This window comes from Lycorma delicatula, chromosome 2 (genome assembly GCF_047948215.1).
Source record: "Lycorma delicatula isolate Av1 chromosome 2, ASM4794821v1, whole genome shotgun sequence".
Taxonomy (NCBI): domain Eukaryota; kingdom Metazoa; phylum Arthropoda; class Insecta; order Hemiptera; family Fulgoridae; genus Lycorma; species Lycorma delicatula.
The window spans coordinates 85,700,209-85,719,831 of NC_134456.1; the positions used below are offsets into that span (position 1 = coordinate 85,700,209).

Genomic DNA, 19,623 nt, shown 5'->3' on the forward strand with positions numbered 1-19,623 from the left:
ATTTAGCAAGCTCAAAACAATTTATTTCTGGATATGAGACCATACTACCGCAAGCTTCCAGAAGGCTCCCATGTGGATGCAATTAAAAAATTGTAATGGAAAGGTTAGGGTTGTGGTATATAACTTAAGGGCATTAAAAACATGAAATAAAAAACTTTGAGCTACTACTACCCAAACCAAAATGAAAGTCATTTAATATTTTCGACCCCTAATTTGAAAAGTGGCATACAGTACTTCAAAAGAAGCAGCATCGCGCCAAAAAATTCATCGTTGACGTAGGAACATTTGATAAATTTTATTTGCTAAGAATCAAACCAAATGGCTTTTACATAAGAAGGTTCTGTTTTTCAATGTTCTTTACAATAATGTTTACAACCCTACCCTTTTCATTTTAAATCGTTTGAGTTGTTCCCTCAAGGGACTTGTAGTGTGGTGATCTCATATCGAGAGATAGAGTAGTTTTGATGTAAGAGCATTTATTAAATTTAATTTTGCTATGTTTCACGGTAGCAAAGTTATTTATGCTTTAAGTAATATATAAATTTAAGTCATTCCCATAATTTGTTAATACTTTTTATTATATATATATATATATATATATATATATATATAATATCTATTCTCATTTTACAAAACTTTTATCGAAAGATCAATAGGAAGACTAATTTTCCTACTGTTTCCTCATAAGATTAATTTGAAAACAAAAATCAAAATTAAAGTATATCAAGTTAAGTTCTTTTGTTTTCATCAGTTTTTGTATCACTCCGTCAACGAAGTTTTGACATAATACTCTTATAATATTAAAACGTTTTTCGCTTGCGGTTAAAAGAAAAGAGTGAAATAGAATAATTTAAAAAAAAATCGTTCAAATTTTACTCTATACCGGATGATGGTTGGGGTTTAATTGACCACAAGTCTCAGGAATGGTCGGCCTGAGTCTGTACAAAACTACACTTAATTTACATTTCATACATATCATCCTCATCTTATTGGGCATGCGGAATTGCTTATTGTTCACTAGATGAACAGATTGCAACGTAAACGTTAGGAAAATAATAAAAAATCTTTTCTCCATTTTTGTTGTTGTTGAAAATGTAATGAAAACATTGCGATTGGTGTCTTATTTGTTTACCTATACTATTAAATACAATACTTCTTCACACCTAAGTAAACAATGATTTCTTACCGTCTAATTAAGTATCTATTGATTAGCATAAAGTAATGTATACAACATTATGTATTAAACAATAACACAAAATTATATAGTTTTGTTTTCTTATACCTTAAGTATGGAATACGACTTTAAAAACAATAGCTTAATTACAAGTAGAAATATGAGTTAATAAAATTAAATTAATTACCGTCTTTCTTATTTTATCGTAATTGTTATATATATATGTATATATATATATATATATATATATATATATATATATATGTATATATATATATATATATATATATATATATATATATATATATATATGTGTGTGTGTGTGTGTGTGTGTGTGCAAATCGATAATTTTTATTTTCTAATATCTCTCTTCTTTTTTTCCTTTTATCTTTCTTCTGTAATACTTGTAAAATATCTGAAAAAACCTAAGAATTAGTTAAAACGCTTTCTCTGAAATTAATGATATTCACTCTTCAGTCAGTTCTTATATGGAGCAAAGAGAAGCGTTAGTTAAATAGCTAAACATCAGGGGCTGATATGTAACATTATATCGGGTTATTCAAAAAGGACTTCATAACTCTAAAAGAAAATAAAAAAAATTTATTAACGTAACTTAAAAATTAGATTGAGATCTCATTCATATAAAATAACATCAAGTTTGTCACCCAACATTCACCTTGGTTCGATATGGCTCTCCTTTGTAATGCGACATACACCCTACCTGAAGTCGATTTCATTCCAGACTGTAGCCAGCAAGTCGGACTTAATCGAAGTCTTAGCTCAACAAGATCAGCAGGCAAAGACGGTACACGAACTCGACATTTAATGAAACCCTACAAGAAAAGTCTAGCGGGGTAAAATCTGGGAATCGAATATCAAGAAAATCTCGGAATTCTAGGCGGTAGTGACATGGTGCCCCTTCTTGCTGATAGTAATGGCGTCCATCTTGGTCATCATCATCTAACTGAAGAATTACATTTTTTGAAGCACTTCTAAATAAACGATATCATTTACGGTTACCTCCTGGAAGAACTATCGTACAATCTTTGTTTGCTTAGGTCAAAAAAAACATTAACCTTAGGGCTAACATGATTGTGCTGCAAAGTTTCATGAGGGTTTTTGCTACCCCATATTGTGCAGTATGGAAGTTCACCTTGCCGCTGATGTAAAACGTTGACTTATCACTAAAAATTACATTGTTTAAAAATGTATCGTTGTCTGAAATTCTATCCGTAATTTCCACACAAAACTGCAGCCGAATAATTTTGTCATCTGTATTGTGCTGAACCACGGTTAGTTTGTATGGCTTCAAGTGCAACCGTTTACGGAATACGCGCCAAACAGTCGTTTGTGGAATGCCAGTTTCGCGTGACTTACGTCGAGTTGATTACTTTGGACTACGTGCAAAGCTTTCTCTGAGTTGTCCACAACTGATTTTGTTTGTTTAACAGAACAAGCTGTCTCAACGAAGGTTTGGTATCAAGAGTAAATTGTATGCCTAATAGGAGGCTCCCTACCGTATTCTCTAAGAAAATTACGGTGTACGCATTACTAATTACGCACCGAAAACTATCAAACTGGATTCAAGGATGGTCAAAATGGATATTTCAACTGTTTGGACCGTTCATATTACCTGACCGCTTAAATGTTGAGGTCTACTTGCACTTTCTTTAAGAAGAATTTGAAGATGCAGCTGTTTGAAGATGTTTCTCTAGCGCTGAGTCGCGAAGTATACTTGCAGCACGATGACGCGCTTCCTTACGTTTCTTGTGCCCTTTCCATTCACTTGGATCATCATTTCCGTGAGAAATGGATCGGTCATGAAGGTCCATATTCGTAGCCATCAAGATCGCCTGATCTAACACCTTTAGACTTTTGCTTCAGGGTGGATGAAAAATATTGTATATAAAACAAAAATACATTCTCGTGAGAAATTAATGGTCTGTATGACGGGTACGGCTGAACAATAAAGATGTATTCTAAAGAATTAAAAAGAGTAATAAAAGTAGTACAGACGAGTGCCAAGAAATGTGTTGAAAATCATAGGCTTAATTTTAAACATTTAATATAAACTGATACGTGTATTGCACTTTGACCTAGGTACTGTTATTAAATAAAATTCGAATTTTTCTAATTTTTTGTATAATTTAATTTATCTTATAGCGTTTTGTCCAGAATTAAATTTTCTACAAGTTTTGATTAAAAGTTTTATACATTTATTACCTATTTAATAAAGTTATTGTTCGTCAAACAAAAACAGGGCTTTTAACCCAATTTATTGTTTTTCACCCCAGATTTCTCAAAAACTGTTGCAGATACGGTTCTGGTATCTACTTTATTCGTTCAGGTATAAAAACCATAATAAATAATTAATTATGCCCCCTTTATTAAAGGCCTAAAAATTTCAGTACGATCGCATTTTACCGGGGTAGTCGAAATCCGAGCGCCGTAGAGTAGGTTTTGAAAGCCTCGGGAGAACTTCGTGATACACTCTGTATATAACTTTAATGGATATATCATCATCAATATAAAAGCTAAAAATCCATTTACGACACGCAGGCTATTTTTTGCAATCGTCAAAAAATGGTATTTTTTGTTCCGCACAAAATGATGGACGTGGTACATCGGTATATAATTAATTTAATAATCACAACAATTATTTCAGAACAATTTCTGTCGTTCTACATAGAGTAAGCGGTAGAAATGTATAAAATTAAAAGTAAGGATTGTCTAGAATTATTATTAAATAAAAGGTATTTAAATAATTTTTCTAATTTTACATATCAGGACACTAATTATATATAGTACATGTTTGTACTTACTATTTCTCCTTGTGGTTCACGAGGCTACTGATGTACCTCCTTGTACATAAAATAATTACAGTACCAAAACTTATCTGTAATATAATCGGTTTGCTACGTTTACTTTCTCGTAACCCAAAGTAAATCTTTTAACATAATAGCTTCATTTGGTAATATGAAACAGGAAGTATAATCACGATAACTAAATTAATAAACACTTAACAATAGATTAATCAAAAACTTAACATTATCAGCAAAAATTATTTCATAATAATATAAAGTTAAGTAGAGTAATTTATAAAATCCTGTTACAAGGAAATAATATTCATGACACTGCAACATCATATTTACGTGCCATCGGGTTGGCAAAATCTTGTCGCGTGAAGACAGTACACGCATTGAAACTAGGTTACGCAACAAACTTTCACAAAAGTAAATTCGTGACAGTTATTTCGCGATCTTTATTAGGTTCCTCTATAAACATTAATCTTCCACTGTCTAATTACCCAATAAAGTAAGTTTTATCCGATTTTTTTTATATTAATAAATGTGCAAACTTAAAAAAGAACAAATGTCACTCATTCTTAAAAAAAAAAAAAACGCTATCTAATCAGACAAAAAAATCTTCCATAAACGTACGTCGGTTTATGATAAGTTGCTTTACTGTGTTTTGACGTGAAATGTCTTTAAAATCACAGCGAAACATCGGGTACCAGAACAGAAATTTTTAGCGTAACTAAAAGGTTTACGTCGCCCTGCCTTAATAACTGTACACTAATGATAATGTACAACTGATGAACTGCACATTAAATGAACGAGAAACACTCCAAGTTTATAGGTGCGGAAGCTAGCGCATGCGCGTTGTGTTTCCAGTATACGCAAGCAGCACGTACGCGTCAGTCATCATGTTTGCAGTGCAGAGGAAAGTTGAATGTGTGTTGCGGCTTGCTTTGTTTGAGTCGACGATACGTGTTAGGCGAGAATATAGTCGTATATACGACGAAGACCCCCTCAGCATGAAAATAATATTCGGCGATGGAATGAATCTCAAAGAAACAGGAAGCATACAGAAGCAAACACGTTCAGAACGGCCATCAGTGTCTGATGAAACGATTGAAGCAGTGCGAACAACTAACCCATCGGGTTGGTCTAGTGGTGAACTCGTCATCGCAAATCAGCTGATTTCGAAGTCGAGAGTTCTGAGGTTGAAATCCTAGTAAAGGCAGTTACTTTTATACGGATCTGAATACTAGAATGGGGATACCGGTGTTCTTTGGCGGTTGGATTTCAATTAACCACACATCTCACGAATGGCCAAAATGAGACCATACAAGAGTACATTCTTAATATCATCCTCTGAAGTAATACCTTACGGTGATTCTGGCTAAACAGAAAGGAAGGAAGAGAGGCTAAACAGAAAAAGAGTGCGAACAAGTTTCGTGCGTAGCTCAAAGGTATTTGTGCAAAAGTGTTCTGAACAGTCGGGCATTCCTAAAACAACTGTTCACAATGTGTTAAAAAAACAGTTACGTTTCTCTGCGTACAAAATTTAGGTGTTACAACAACTTTCCCTACAGGACAAAGTGAAACGATTTGATTTTGCTGTAGATATTCTGGATAGGTTAAAGCTGTTTGATGATTTTTTAAATAAGTTCATTTTCAGTGATGAAACAATGTTTCATGTTTCTGGACAAGTATATCGGCATAATGTTCAAATACGAGCTACTGAACCCCCACATGCCGTTATTGAAGGTCAACGTGACAGTGAAAAAGTGAATATGTGGTGTGCTATTGGACGAGACAGAGTTATTAACCCCTTCTTTTTTTCTGAAAAAAAAAAAAAACAATAACGGAAAACATCATCCTCGATAAGTTAGAAAAGTATGCAGCGCCCCAAATACCGGAGAATTCCATTTTCCAGTTAGACAGAGCTCCTCCACATTTTACCGCAATCGTGCAGGATTTTCTTAACGAAACACTTCCTCAGCGATTGGTCGGATGAGAAGGTGGATCGCTTGGCCCCCCACGGTCTCTAGAACTTACCCCCCGTGGATTTATATTATTGGAATTATGTAAAACTACAAGTGTATTCGGGTTAAGTTCGAAATTTGGATCAATTAAAAGAAAGGATCACTGAAGCTGTTCTTTTACGTCACTCTGAATGTTCTCTGCCATGTATGGCAAGAGAATGAATATCGTCTCGATGTCTGCAGGGCAACTAAGGAAGCACACATCAAAATCTATTAAACAAGTAAGAAACTTGGAGTGTTACTCTTTCACTTAACGTTTAGTTCATCTCTCTACAATGCTTTGTTCCGAAGTTGTAACCATTTAAAACCCCCACTATTATTTTAGGGACACACTGTGTATATACGTTATACACGTATTTAATTTATATATTTTATTGAAATACTGTTAAGATATACGAATTACGATACTAATTATAAAAAATAACGACAAAGTTATTCATACTTCTGAAGACGTTATTAAGTTTTTTCGAGCAAATATTTTTATACATTTTGAATCCTGAAAATTCTGTTTTTAAACTTTTCTATTAGCATTTGTAAAAATTCATCCACAGAGTATTTGTTCGTGAAATATAAATTCTTTCAGTTGTATCTTAAATAAACTGGTCGGAAGATGTTTTTTCATTAGTTCGATATTTTATTAAAAATGGCAAAGGAAATGTAATAAGGTAATTTCTCTTAAACCGAAGTATTTCGTTGAATTATACAAAAACAGTTCTGTTGTCTGGTTTGATAGAGATGATTATTGATATCTTTTGAAAGAACAATTGACTAATCTTTTAGCAAAATTGTACAATCATAAACAAATCTTAAGGATAAGTTATAAATTTTAATTTTGTAAATAACGGTCTAACGATATCGGCAGCCCCGATAATATTATATCTTGGTCGGGATAATAAGAAACAAAATATCCTATAAGAATAATAATGTTGAAAATCTTCGCATTTTATTAAGCAGCTTTAAAGCAAGGTAATGTTTGATTTTATTGAAAAGAATCAATTTTATCATTTTAAGAGAATTTGTCATGTAATAAAAATGCTACAAATTTCACTCTATGAGTAACAAAAATACTATCGTTATCATTAATTAGAATTCTATTCATGCGGACAGCATTGTTACTTCGACGTGAAAACATTCTATGGAATATTGTATTCCATTATTCTTTAATGTTTTTTTGTTTCAAAAAAGAAAATTGAATTTTTGCAGTTAACGATTTTTTTCTCATTCTCTTCATTTATATAATTAAATGAAAATAATTTTTTTTTAAATTAAATTTTTGATTTCTTTAGAAATATTTTGTTATTCAATTTTAAACATTAAAATAGATCTTATTATGTATATTCTTCAGTAAAACCCTGTAGTATTTATTAAAAAATTATTAAAATTGTAAATGATGGATAATTTAATCGATGTTTTCCATTGACTTTGTAACTTATTAACCAGTTTTATCATAATTAAATTAAATATTTTAGAAAATATTAATTATTGGTTGCAATTTTAGGTCAAAATATTTGGCTTAAACCTTTTATATGCCTTTTGGCGTTTTTAGAACAATTATGTAATTTTTTTAAAAACTTTTTAATATTTATACATTACTTCCCAATCTAGCGGTATAGCAGAGCTATAGCTTTGGAAGGGAAAGTATTGTAATCGGTCCAATTTGGGCATATGCGGTTTTCACTGGATCTTGACGTTTTGACTCCTAAGGAACCCAAAAAAAATCAAAAACAGGATGGAAATTTTCCAGATGTTCGTATGTACGTGCAAGTGTTCGGGTGTCTCACACCTTATATCTCCAGAACTACAGGATCGATTTTGACCAAACTTGGTCAGATTACTTGTGAATATGGGGCATTGATGCCATTAAATTTCCAATTTAAAAGGTCAAGGAGGCAAGGCTGTAGAGCAAGGTCATCCTCAGTATCTCGAGATTTCGCCTGATTAAGATCTTATTTTTCTTAGACACATTTGTTAACAAAAAATAATATTTCAAAACAATGTTTTTGAAAAATCGTACCCACCCCAAAAAAATGATTTAAATAAACCACCGACGAAGTGGGTATACTGCCACAATATTACCCCCTCTCACCACACTAGTTTAGCACTGATGTACAGCTGTTGTAGCCGTTCGCTATGTTGTGACGTCACAGGTGACCGGTAGAATTAAATAAATGAATAATATTTAAAATTTTAACAAAAATAAAGTAATAAAGTATAGTAAAGTGTAGTTAAAAATAAAAAAATAAAAATCGACTTCAAAAATAGTAGTAATAAATTGTTACAAATAAGTATATTTTTATTTATTTACAAAAGTAAAAGTATTTACAACAAATAATTATTTTTGAAATCGGTGTAAGCCAACACAAATTAAACAAAGAAAACCTACGATCTGTAAAATACAAATTCTATTTCAATCAATTCAAAATTGGTAATAGCAGTTTTACTAAACTAAAATGAGATCTTTTTTTCTTTTTCTGTTTAGCCTCCGGAACCACCGTAAGATATTACTGCAGAGGATGTAAATGAAGTGTAGTCTTCTACAGTCTCAGATCGACCATTCCTGAGAAGTGTGGTTAATTGAATCCCAACCACCAAATTGATCCCCACCTACACCAATATGCACGATCTAGTATTCAAATCCGTATAAAAATAACTACCTTAACTAGGATTTGGATCTATATATTATATAAGAATAAAATTCGATATACAAAAATATGATATAACAACAATACTTTATATAAGCTTAGATAACTCAATATGATCGTGAGATACTCTCTTTTATATACTCTTGAAGGTCCTTGTATAGATCTATACAGGATTTGAGGGGAAGGTATGCCTCTCCTTTCTGTTTAAGGGCAACGGGAGCCCGAGTGCTCTCCATCCATGTAAATTTAAACCAATATTTGTTTCGGTTCCGCCTGGCAGCTGATGGACTGTACGTCTGCGGGGAGGTCTAGTCCAACGAACACATGATGTTCGACTGCCCAGCTCTTGGAGTTGGCAGAACTCAAGCCACCCTGGAACATAAAGATCAAGGGGAAAATTTACCACTCACAAGCGGCGAGTCAATGTGGCGAAAGCCCCATTGTCGGACCGAGTGGAAGTTCCTTGATGCGGTTGCTTTGTTCAACCGAGATCAGTAGTTTACCTAAGGAAAAGATTCCTACGCGCTGTTGTAGGAAGCTAACCGAAAGATATGGCTGGCTACCAGCCAGATTAAGGCTCCAAGCGCTTTAACGGTGGACAGGTATTTGCTGACATTCAGCGGCCTAGGCGTGGTATCGAATTGCTGTCTTTGACGAGATAAATTTAATTATTAGTCATATAAGTCTTAGATAGTCATATAAGTTTTAGTAGTTGACGGGGTTCGCCTACCCATTTTATTGATAAATGACAAGCGGTTGGTGGGACACGCAAGCGAGTGGTGTATGGCACCACGCTTATATGTTAGCTCTAGGAGCTAGTTAGGATACTGGTCGCTAAACTGTTTCGAGGCCCAGTAGTCGTTAGCGGCACAGACATTCGGTCTTATGCTTTAGGGCGACCGAATGGAGTGGTAGCGGGAGAAATGCCAAGCAAACCAATACCCTTCAGATCCCATTTTACATTTGAGAATCCAGTTTAGCCGCCTAGCGGTTGATTGAGGTACTAAGGAACCTTTTGTTTAACTTATGCTGACTGGCACGGACTTCAAAAATAATTATTTGTTGTAAATACTTTTACTTTACTAAATAAATAAAAATAAAATTATGTGTAACTTTTCAGTACTATTATTTGCCAAAGTACGTTCTTATTTCTATTTTTTATGAATTATTTTGTAAATCCTCCTCATTTGTACTATGCGAGCGGTCAGCGGGTAAGGATATCGAGCCGTTTGTTTTTTTGGTATTTTTCCTAATATTACCATCGTATATTGTTAAAATTAGCAGGGAACCATTCTGAAAGTACACTCTTTCGATTAAAAAACAAAATTATCGAAATCGGTTTACTAACGTCGAAGATATTGGCGAAACATACATTAAAAAATAATTGTGGAATTGATTACCTTCTTTTTTGAAATCGTTTAAAAAAGTATTTAAAATGGCCGCTAGTATCGCCACACCCGCGCGAATGAAATACGGTATGCGCGCGAGCTTTAGTTAGAATCATTGAATTTAAAAAAAAATATATATATATATATATTTAAATAAAATGATAAATATTTTAAATTAAGTTGTGTGTGTAAGCCGTGCATCAGAAAAAACCGTCTGATGGGAAAGTCCTATAACTGTGTGGTCAGCTCTTTTTTTGTCTGTTTAGAAAAATTATTATACCTGGATATTTCGTTACATTGTTGGCATTCTGCTTAACTTGTATGTTACGACACTACATTATTTTCCATTACCTTTTTGATTACTTATTCATGAAAGTAAAAATAGAAAAATTCGATTTGAAAGCGATTAATTTTATTTGTAAATCTTTAAAATTCATTGAATTCAGAGATCATTTATACAATAAAAAAAAAATTGTTCAGAATTACTAAAATTAACTGCTTGTACAAGTTTTAATGAATCATATACAAAAAAATAGTACAGATGTAATTATAGGAAACTAAATTACATTTGTTGATAATGACTTTTTAATGACTTGTGTTTTGTTTTAGTAACAAAATGATAAATCATAAGATGTTTTAATTTTTTTACCTACTGTTAATGTAACTTTATCGTCATAGAATCATAAGCTTGTCTACGCATAAATAACACATTCATCTCATTATTTTAATTCTAATACTATAAACTGAGTATTTTAAACGTTTATGAAATAATCAATGTCAGTTACTAGTTCATCAAAATTCTTTAGGAGAAAATCTTATTTCAAACAGATTTAGAAATGTTATTAACAACAAAAAATTATGTGTATAATTAATCTATATTAAAATTTAAAAAAAAATATTATACCTACAGATTTTTACATCTTACCCTAGGAACTCATTACTTTTTCATACAGTATTAATAATTTTATACTTAGAAAATTTACTCTTAAAAGAAAATAATAAATTTGTTTTATTCAGTAACTGTTTAAGAATAAATGTAACAAAGATTCAATTTCTTTAAATGTAGTACAGTAAAAATAAAAAATAAAAATCATTACGTGATTTGTGCTGCTAGAAGTGCTAACACTCATGAACCGGTAGGTAATAAGCAACACTGCTTAAGGCGAAGAAAGCACAACAACGGTCGGTTAATCAACCTGCTTGCATAAAGTCTTTTAGCTGACACGATCAGATCAACGAGATTGTTTCAGAACTTTACAATACGCATTCATGCTTGATTATAATTTATCTAATTGTTCAGAGAGTGCTTCGATTCATTTGCGTTCGATGAACTGCTGTTATTGAATTGTTAATAATTGTTTTAATTATTCCAAATAAGTCCGTCATTTATTATCTTTTATCTGATTAAAATTATATAACATAAAAAAATTATCGATTTGCAAAATAATAATAGCAGAAAAATTTACTAGAGTAGAACAATTTTTCAATAAAGATATAAATAATCGATAAAAAAAAGATTGGACTACGGCATAAAAATGAAGGAATAAAATAATAAAAATGTTGAAGCACAAATTGAAGATATACGTTTTTAAAAATGTTACAGAGTATGAAAAGATACATTAAAAAAAAATAGTACAGGACAAAAGAAAACTTCATATAAATAAAGCCTTTTCTAATATAAAAATCAAAAAAGAATTATTTTCCAGAAATTAAATGTGAAGCTTTAAGCTGTAGTAGAACATCGTGATTATAAAGCGACAGAAGAATAAAAAATAAGACTGGAAGTGTCATGATGCAGTTTAATAAAATGCATCTCATCAATAAGTTAAAAACAGAACAGTCCACAAGAATTAAAAAAAAAAGCTGACAAACCAGTTGTAGGACTATCCTGTCACGCGGCTTACACACGCAACCTAAGTTAAAACGTAAATGCTACACTAGCGCTTCTTATGGTGAAGAAGGTACTACTGTCGCAGTATAATCAGAATTACTTACTAAAAACGGATTTGAATGTTAGATTTCGGTGTTCTATAGTGGTTAACTTTCTTTTGCAGTTTAGCCTCCGGGAATTTTCGTTCAGATATTACTTCAGAGAATGAATGAGGATGATGTGTGTGAGTGTAAATGAAGTGTAGTCTTGTGCAGTCTCAGTTCGACCAACTTTTTTTGGGTGGGGGTGCGATTTTGCAACCAACTTTTTGAAAATATTATTTTTTAATTCTTAACAAATGTGCCTAAGAAAAATAAGACACTAATTAGGCGAAATCTCAAGACACGGGGAAGACCTTGCTCTACAGCCTCACCTCCTTAACCTTTTAATTTGAAATTTTAATGGCATCAATGCCCCATATATAGAAGTAATCTGACCCAGTTTGATCAAAATCGGTCCAGTAGTTCTGGTGGTATAACGTGATTTAAAGTGCAATATCGAACACACACACACACACCCGTACATACGAACATCCGGAAAATTTCTAACCAGTTTTTGGTTCAATAGGTGTCAGAACGTCAATTTCATCCGTGAAAACCTCACATGCTCAAATTGTAACGATTATTATACTTTCCCATCTACAGCTATAGCATTATATTGGAAAACAAACAAATTTACTGAAGAAGAGAAAAAGAAAAATTATTAACTGACAGGTAATAACAGGTTAATGATATATTAACAGGTATATATGATATATGATACATGATATATTAATGAATATTAACAGGTTAACCTGTTAATATAATAAATGTAATTAATTTATGAATGCATTGGCCTATCTGTGAAATGTTTTCCTTCAAACCTTTTTTATTTTAAGAGAAAACCATTAATGGAAAACTTATAGTAAATACTTAAAAATAATTTTTTAACACACACATATATATCAGATGACGGTCGGACATCGTATGATTCAGTCTCCAGATTGTTTTGGTAGAAAAGCTTTGTTTGCAATTTATCACTTGATCTAAAAAAGTAGATGAGATTGGTTTATTAAGAGAACAGAGTGGCTACAGATAAATTTATTTATCTTATAAATAAATTTATAGGTACAAAATTGAATAAAAATGTTATTTTACAAGTTGTAAAAAGAGGTGTGCATATGTGTATTTGTGTGTGTGCATAAGCGCGCGATCACACACACACTGTATTTATTTATTTTATTAGTTGCTGCAAAATGTGACTATGCAAATATAATCTTATTATGTAAAGTAGTATGTACATGTATATATGCATATATCTGTTTTTTATAATACGCATTTATGGCTTGTTTTACAACCTCTTTTTCTTTTTAATTAATGAAAAAGAAAAAAATATATTTTTCACCTTTTAAAAATTCGCATAGAGAGAGAGAGAGAGAGAGAGAGAGAGAGAGAGAGAGAGAGAGAGAGAGACGGTTATATTTGAATACTAGATCGTGTATACCGGTGTTCTTTCGTAGTTGGGTTTCAGTTAACCACACATGAGAAGACTACAAGACTACACTGCATTTACATTTATACATATCATCCTCATCATCCTCTGAAGTAATTTCTTACGGTGGTTGCGGAGGTAATTTTTACAGTGGTTCCTGAGGCTAAACAGAAAAAGAAAAAAAAACCTCTTGTATATGTAAACATTCAAAAGTGGTGTGTGTCTTTTTTGTAACTTCATAGATAAATGTTGAAAACATAGATAAATGATAATTTCAAAACTATTTTACAACTTCTAAAGCAATTACAGAAACTACATCACCGGAAGTAAACTATTAAAAACGGTTTGTGAAACAGCAATTATTTATAATCGAAAAATGGAAAATTAAATTTAAAATAATAAATATTTTCATTAAATAAATCTATGTAAAGATAAAAAAATAGTTATTTATATTATAAATTTTTTTAACCTGAAATGTACATTTATTTTAAAATATTGCGTTTTTAGTGCCTCAATGAAGATATAAGTTAGAAATCTTCTTTTCACGATCACTCCGAAGTCAGACTGTTTACCTATTAAATATAAAAAATAATTCTTTAAACAAAAAAACTGATGTGGACACTACATGACTTTCTTGTACGCCTATTAAATTACATATACACATTTTTAAAATTAAGAGTACATAAAATTTTATGCCATTAATAACTTCCGATATTTTAACTTTTTTTTATTGTTATTATTGAATTATTATTTATCGTACATTTTTTTTTACAATCGGAGGTTAATAATTGAAATTATATTAAATCAATATATTTAAATTAAAAAAAAAATGGAGATTAAATCTGATTCGAACTGATGTGCCTTCCCGTTTTAAGATCCAAATATTTCATTAATTAAAATTTCGTTTGACTATAACTCTGGAACCAATGAAAATAATTACCACTTACGATAAATCATTGAAAAGCTCTCAATGAGGGCTTATTACTGCAGTTAAGAAAAAGTCCAAAATCCAGAATTTTTTAATTTTGGGTTTTTTTTTTGGATAGTTTTGGTCCAGTCGATTACAATAAAAAGAAGAGGTGGCACAACTAGATGTTACAACAGTCCTAAATCTAAACTTTCAATATCCTATGGCTAATCATTTTTGAGTTACGCGAGATACATACGTACGTACGTACAGACGTCACGCCGAAAGTAGTCAAAACGGATTCAAGGAAGATCAAAACGGATATTTCGGTTGAAATATGGAAACCGAAATTTTTCGTAATCACAATACTTCCTTTACTTCGTACGGAAGTAAAATGAAAAGTAAACCGGTTCTGAGTAAAAGTAATTATCTCATTTTTGTATCGTTCGGTTTTTAAATAAAAAGGAACATAAAAATATTCTCTTATAAAGAATAATTTCACACTATTTAAAAAACATTTGTACGATTTAAAAAAAAAAAATAAAAATATACAGTGATAATAATAATCAGATAGGAATTTAATTAATTATGGAAATCTAAACCAGTTGTTCTTATGGTACTTTTTCGTTTTATTCCACCCAAAAAATCTTGCCCAAATCAACTCAAAAATAATTATGTGGAAAAAAAATTTTTAGGCGAGAAAAAACGTAAAAAAAGTTTTTGTTTCAATTTTTGAAAAATTGTTTTTGTCAAAAACATATTTGGCAAAAAATGCAATAAGCATTGTTGTTTATAATTACAGATATAAATTAAGAAAACGTACGCTCGCTTCGCTTGCTAACCTCGACTAATTAACAGTAATGTTTTCATTATTTAAATAATATATAATTGCAATTATTACTGAATTTATTTCTTTTTTCTGTTTAGCCTCCGGTAATTACCGTTCAGGTATTACTTCAGAGGATGATATGTATGAGTGTACATGAAGTGTAGTCTTGCATAGTCTCAGTTCGATCATTCCTTAGATGTGTGGTTAATTGAAACCCAAGCACCAAAGAACACCGGTATACAGGATCTAGTATACAAATTCGTGTTAAAATAATTTATTATTTAATTACTCAAAACATTACTGTGTTAATTATTCAAGGTTAGCGAGCGAAGCGAGTGCGGGTTATGTTTGGTTAAATTATATTTATAGAATAAATAAATATAAATGGTTATATAGAATCAGTTCCTATCATGTTCTCAACCTGATTTGGCGAGGGAAAATTATTTTTTTTTAATTTTGAAAAATATTTTTTTCTTTATTATTTTGATTTAAAAATTATTTGTATGTTCAAAATAAGGAAATATAATGATTGTTCAGTGGGTTTGGGGGACGGAGCGCCACCGATCGTTACAATATTCGGATCATAAATGTAAAATTACAATTTTACATTCCTATAATTTTACTCTGAAAACTCAAAGTGAATTCCTAACATTATGAAAACTCATGTTTCACCTAGTCAAATTGCTAGAATTTCAGGTATGTAAAATAGTAACAGTGAATTCTATATGATGTGAGTAAACAAATACGTTCAGTAGTTAATCGACCGTGGCAGCGTACACGTTATTTTCAATCGCTCGAGAAATTAGTAGCAAAGAAAGTGCCGTAACATTCTTACAAGATAAAAATGTATTACGTAGGATTCCAAAGTGTAAAAAACAAACATCAAATGACATTGAATTTAAATGGACGTGATAGGTGGCTAGGCAAAGAACAAACTTGTCGATCAGAAACTGGTTTACGCAATAATATATGATTAAAAGACACGCAATTATAATTTGATACTATTATTATATTTATTTACTGCTGGTCAAAGGAATATACCACTGCAAAATTTTGTAAACATGAATTAGGAATGGCATCGGAGGCGATCAGAGATTGGAAAAACTATTTACGTGAAGTATGTGCTGGTGATATATTGAAGAATCCCAAAAAAATTGATAGACCAGGAATGACCAGAAATAGACGAATCTAGCTTTTCAAAACGAAAATATAATTGAGGTGGTGTGTTCCCAAATCATTGGTTTTTTGGAGGAATCTGTCGTGAAACACGTGAGTGTTTTATGTATGGGGTGCTAGATAGAAAAAAGAAACGTTGTTTAGCAACATAACATATTGCATTGAGAAAGGTTCAATAATAATATCTGTTAAGTGGAAAGCCGATGATAGTAATTCTTTATTAGACGGTTACGATTTCCAACATTATACCGTGAACCGTAGTGAACATTTTGTAGCTCCAGAGAGTGATGCTCACACACAAAATATCGAAGATTTATGGGCACGTGCTAAGCGACACAACAAGAAAGGAAATAATACCGCTAGAACTACGACTGATTCTTATTTATGTGAATTCTTGTGGCGTAATCGACACAGGGAAGAAGATCTGTTTGAAGTAATGTTAGAAAATATTTCAAATTTTCCTATTACTTAAATCAATTTTTTGTTACTTTATTTGCTTTTTTTATTTAATATGTTCATGTATTCATATCGTACGTAGTAGAGACAGAAAGGAATGTCGGGCCAGAGTGTTCAGCTGAGATTTTTACTTGTACGGGTTACTTTTATCTTTCTTTTTCCTGTTTAGACTCCGGTAATTACCTTTCAAATAATACTTCAGAGGATAATATGTACGAGTGTAAATGAAGTGTAGTACAGTCTCAGTTCGACCATTTCTGAGATATGTGGTTAATTGAAACCCAACCACCAAAGAACACCGATATCCACGATCTAGTATTCAAATCCGTGTAAAAATAACCAGCGTTCAAATTCTAGTAGTCAGTTATTTTTACACGGGTTGGGTTCTTTTATCTGCCGGGAGATAGCGTCACTGCATGAAGAAAAACCAATTGTATGTGAGTACTGAGGGTGGACGCCGTTTGCTGCTTTATTCTAGTTATTTTTAAAAATTCATGATTTAAAGGTAAGTGTTATAAAATTTATTTTGATAACTTCATTTATTTTTATTTATTAACAGTAATTTATTTAAATTTTGTATTTATTTATGTTTTTGGCAAAAAAACTTTACAGTTTTTAGAACATATGACACAGGAAAACGTTTGATTTAGAACCTGGCGGCTAGAGCAATCAGGTCCAGCCGTGACAGGAGTACGTAGGTCTACTGGTCCTATGTGCCCCTAACCATGTGATTTCATTTCATTAATCGAATCAACATTACTTATCAATTTATAAAATGAGAATATTTAAATACATTTGAAAATTAATATATAATTAATTTTAAAATTACATACATTTCTTTTACTAATAAAATTAATGTAAATTTTTTTTCATTGACGTAATAATGAACTAGTTTTATAAAATATTAAGTAAAAGTTTTCCTACAATCTTCCTTATTTGACATGTTATTATTATCTATTATTAAAAAGTAATAGATTACAAATTAATAAAATTAGCCTCAATATAAATTATTATGAGAAACAACCAGTAAAGTTTCTTTTTGTTTGTCCTCGCAGATGGTACGAACTTATAAGAAGAAAACTTCAGGGCCAACCTGGACAGAGAAGCAAGTATCCTGCGCTCTTGATGCTGTAAAGAAAGATATGAGTATACGAAAATCTTCTCTTTCTTCTTTTAATATACCAAAAACATGTCTTCTGAAAAGGGTAAAATGGAACATTGTCTCGGGCCCTACAAATGATAACTTCAGGCCAGTGTTTTCCGCAGTTAAAGAACAACTGCTGATAAAACATATTCTTGATATGGAAGTTCCTATTTTACCGACTTACAGCTATGAATGTTAGAAAAAAAAAAGACAGGCCTAATACTGCACTTGCGGGAAAGCCTTATTCTAAGACGAGTTGCAGGGAAAAAAATATATCCAATTGAAGATTCAAGTATTGACGATCAGGATAATTATCCGTGCATTTATTGTCAGGATAGCTACTTATGTTTGAAATCGGAAGGACGGATAACGTGCAAAACTTGAAAAAATTGGGCATGTACAGGGGCAGAAGTAAAAGATGACAGTATCATATGTGACGCTTGTAACAAGAAAAATAATAAATAAATAGCATGAAACAATATAAATTTAGTTATAAATGTAGTAATAAAAATAAATAACGTAATAAAATAGTTTATATACGTATAACTAAATATAATTTAACAATAAAAAAATTATGTGCAGTTTATTTTCATTACATTTTGGCACACATGGGACTAGGCGATCCTATGTACCCCAAAGCATGGGGCACAGAGAACGTGTTGCTTACGTTAACTTTTATCGTTTTTCCGGAAAATGTTGCTAATTAAAACTTTCCAATCAATTGCTGCAATAATACAAAGTACAAGTATTAAAACACTATTTTTTGAATTTAAAAAAAAATTGATTGCAAGATACACGCGAAAATAGCTTAGAGGGTACTCTGTACCTCGACCTCCCCTATATATTGAATATTATGATATTTTTACAATTAACGATTTATTATGTTCATGTATTCATAATGTATAATTCAAACATTTTTTGACAAAAAAAACATTTTTTCAAGATTTGAAAAAAAAATCTTTTTTCATTTTTTCTCGTTTAGAAATTGTTTTTTTCAACATAATTATTATTTCTGAGTTGATTTGAGCAAGGAATTTTGGGTGGAATAAAGCGAAAAAGTTCTGTTCTTTTAACTAATTTTCTCGAATAACAAAACGAAAAGTATTGTAAATCTACATCTGTAAATTTAAGTAAAATATTACTTTTTGGAACAATTATAATGTAGAACTGCTAATATTAATACTGTGCTTTACCTTTACCACCTGTACAATTAAATTTTCTACGATTAAGTTTCTTAAGAGAAATTAAAATTATCTAACCTTATATAATACATGTTTCATTCATACATAATACAAAACATATTATTTTTATTAAGTCATTGTGTAGTTACAACAAAAGATGTTGTAAATAATGTAATATACAAATCAATTATAAAATAAATTTTACTTTATCTCTTGTAGTTTTTTATTTGAATCAATATTATTTAAAACAATATAAACTAAAACACTAAGTCATTACTTTTAATAACGAACATCTCAGTAGATTTCTAATAATTATACGGAATGTTCTGGGACGTATTCTCCGAACTTCTACTACTGATTCAGGAAACCAAAATGACCAAAAAAGTTCATATCGACATAAATGCTATTTTGTTTTGTTTTCATACTGGACGCCATTTTGTGATTTTCAACAAAACTTATTTCTCAGAAACTGGTAAATATAATTTAACTAAGTTT

The 19,623-nt window shown here is 31.1% G+C and overlaps 1 protein-coding gene across 6 annotated transcripts in view; it reads right to left on the reverse strand.

Moving 5' to 3' along the window:
- The window catches only part of LOC142318975 (facilitated trehalose transporter Tret1-like), a 230,986-nt gene that overhangs the window by 88,457 nt on the left and 122,906 nt on the right, over nucleotides 1-19,623 (reverse strand). Inside the window, exon 1 of one of the 6 annotated variants that reach the window (XM_075355711.1) lies at nucleotides 3,997-4,747. The exons of the other annotated variants lie outside the window; for them this stretch is intronic. The gene's annotated coding sequence lies outside the window, so the exon portion shown is untranslated. Of the gene's footprint in view, nucleotides 1-3,996; nucleotides 4,748-19,623 lie in introns of those variants that run through there. 6 annotated transcript variants of the gene reach the window in all.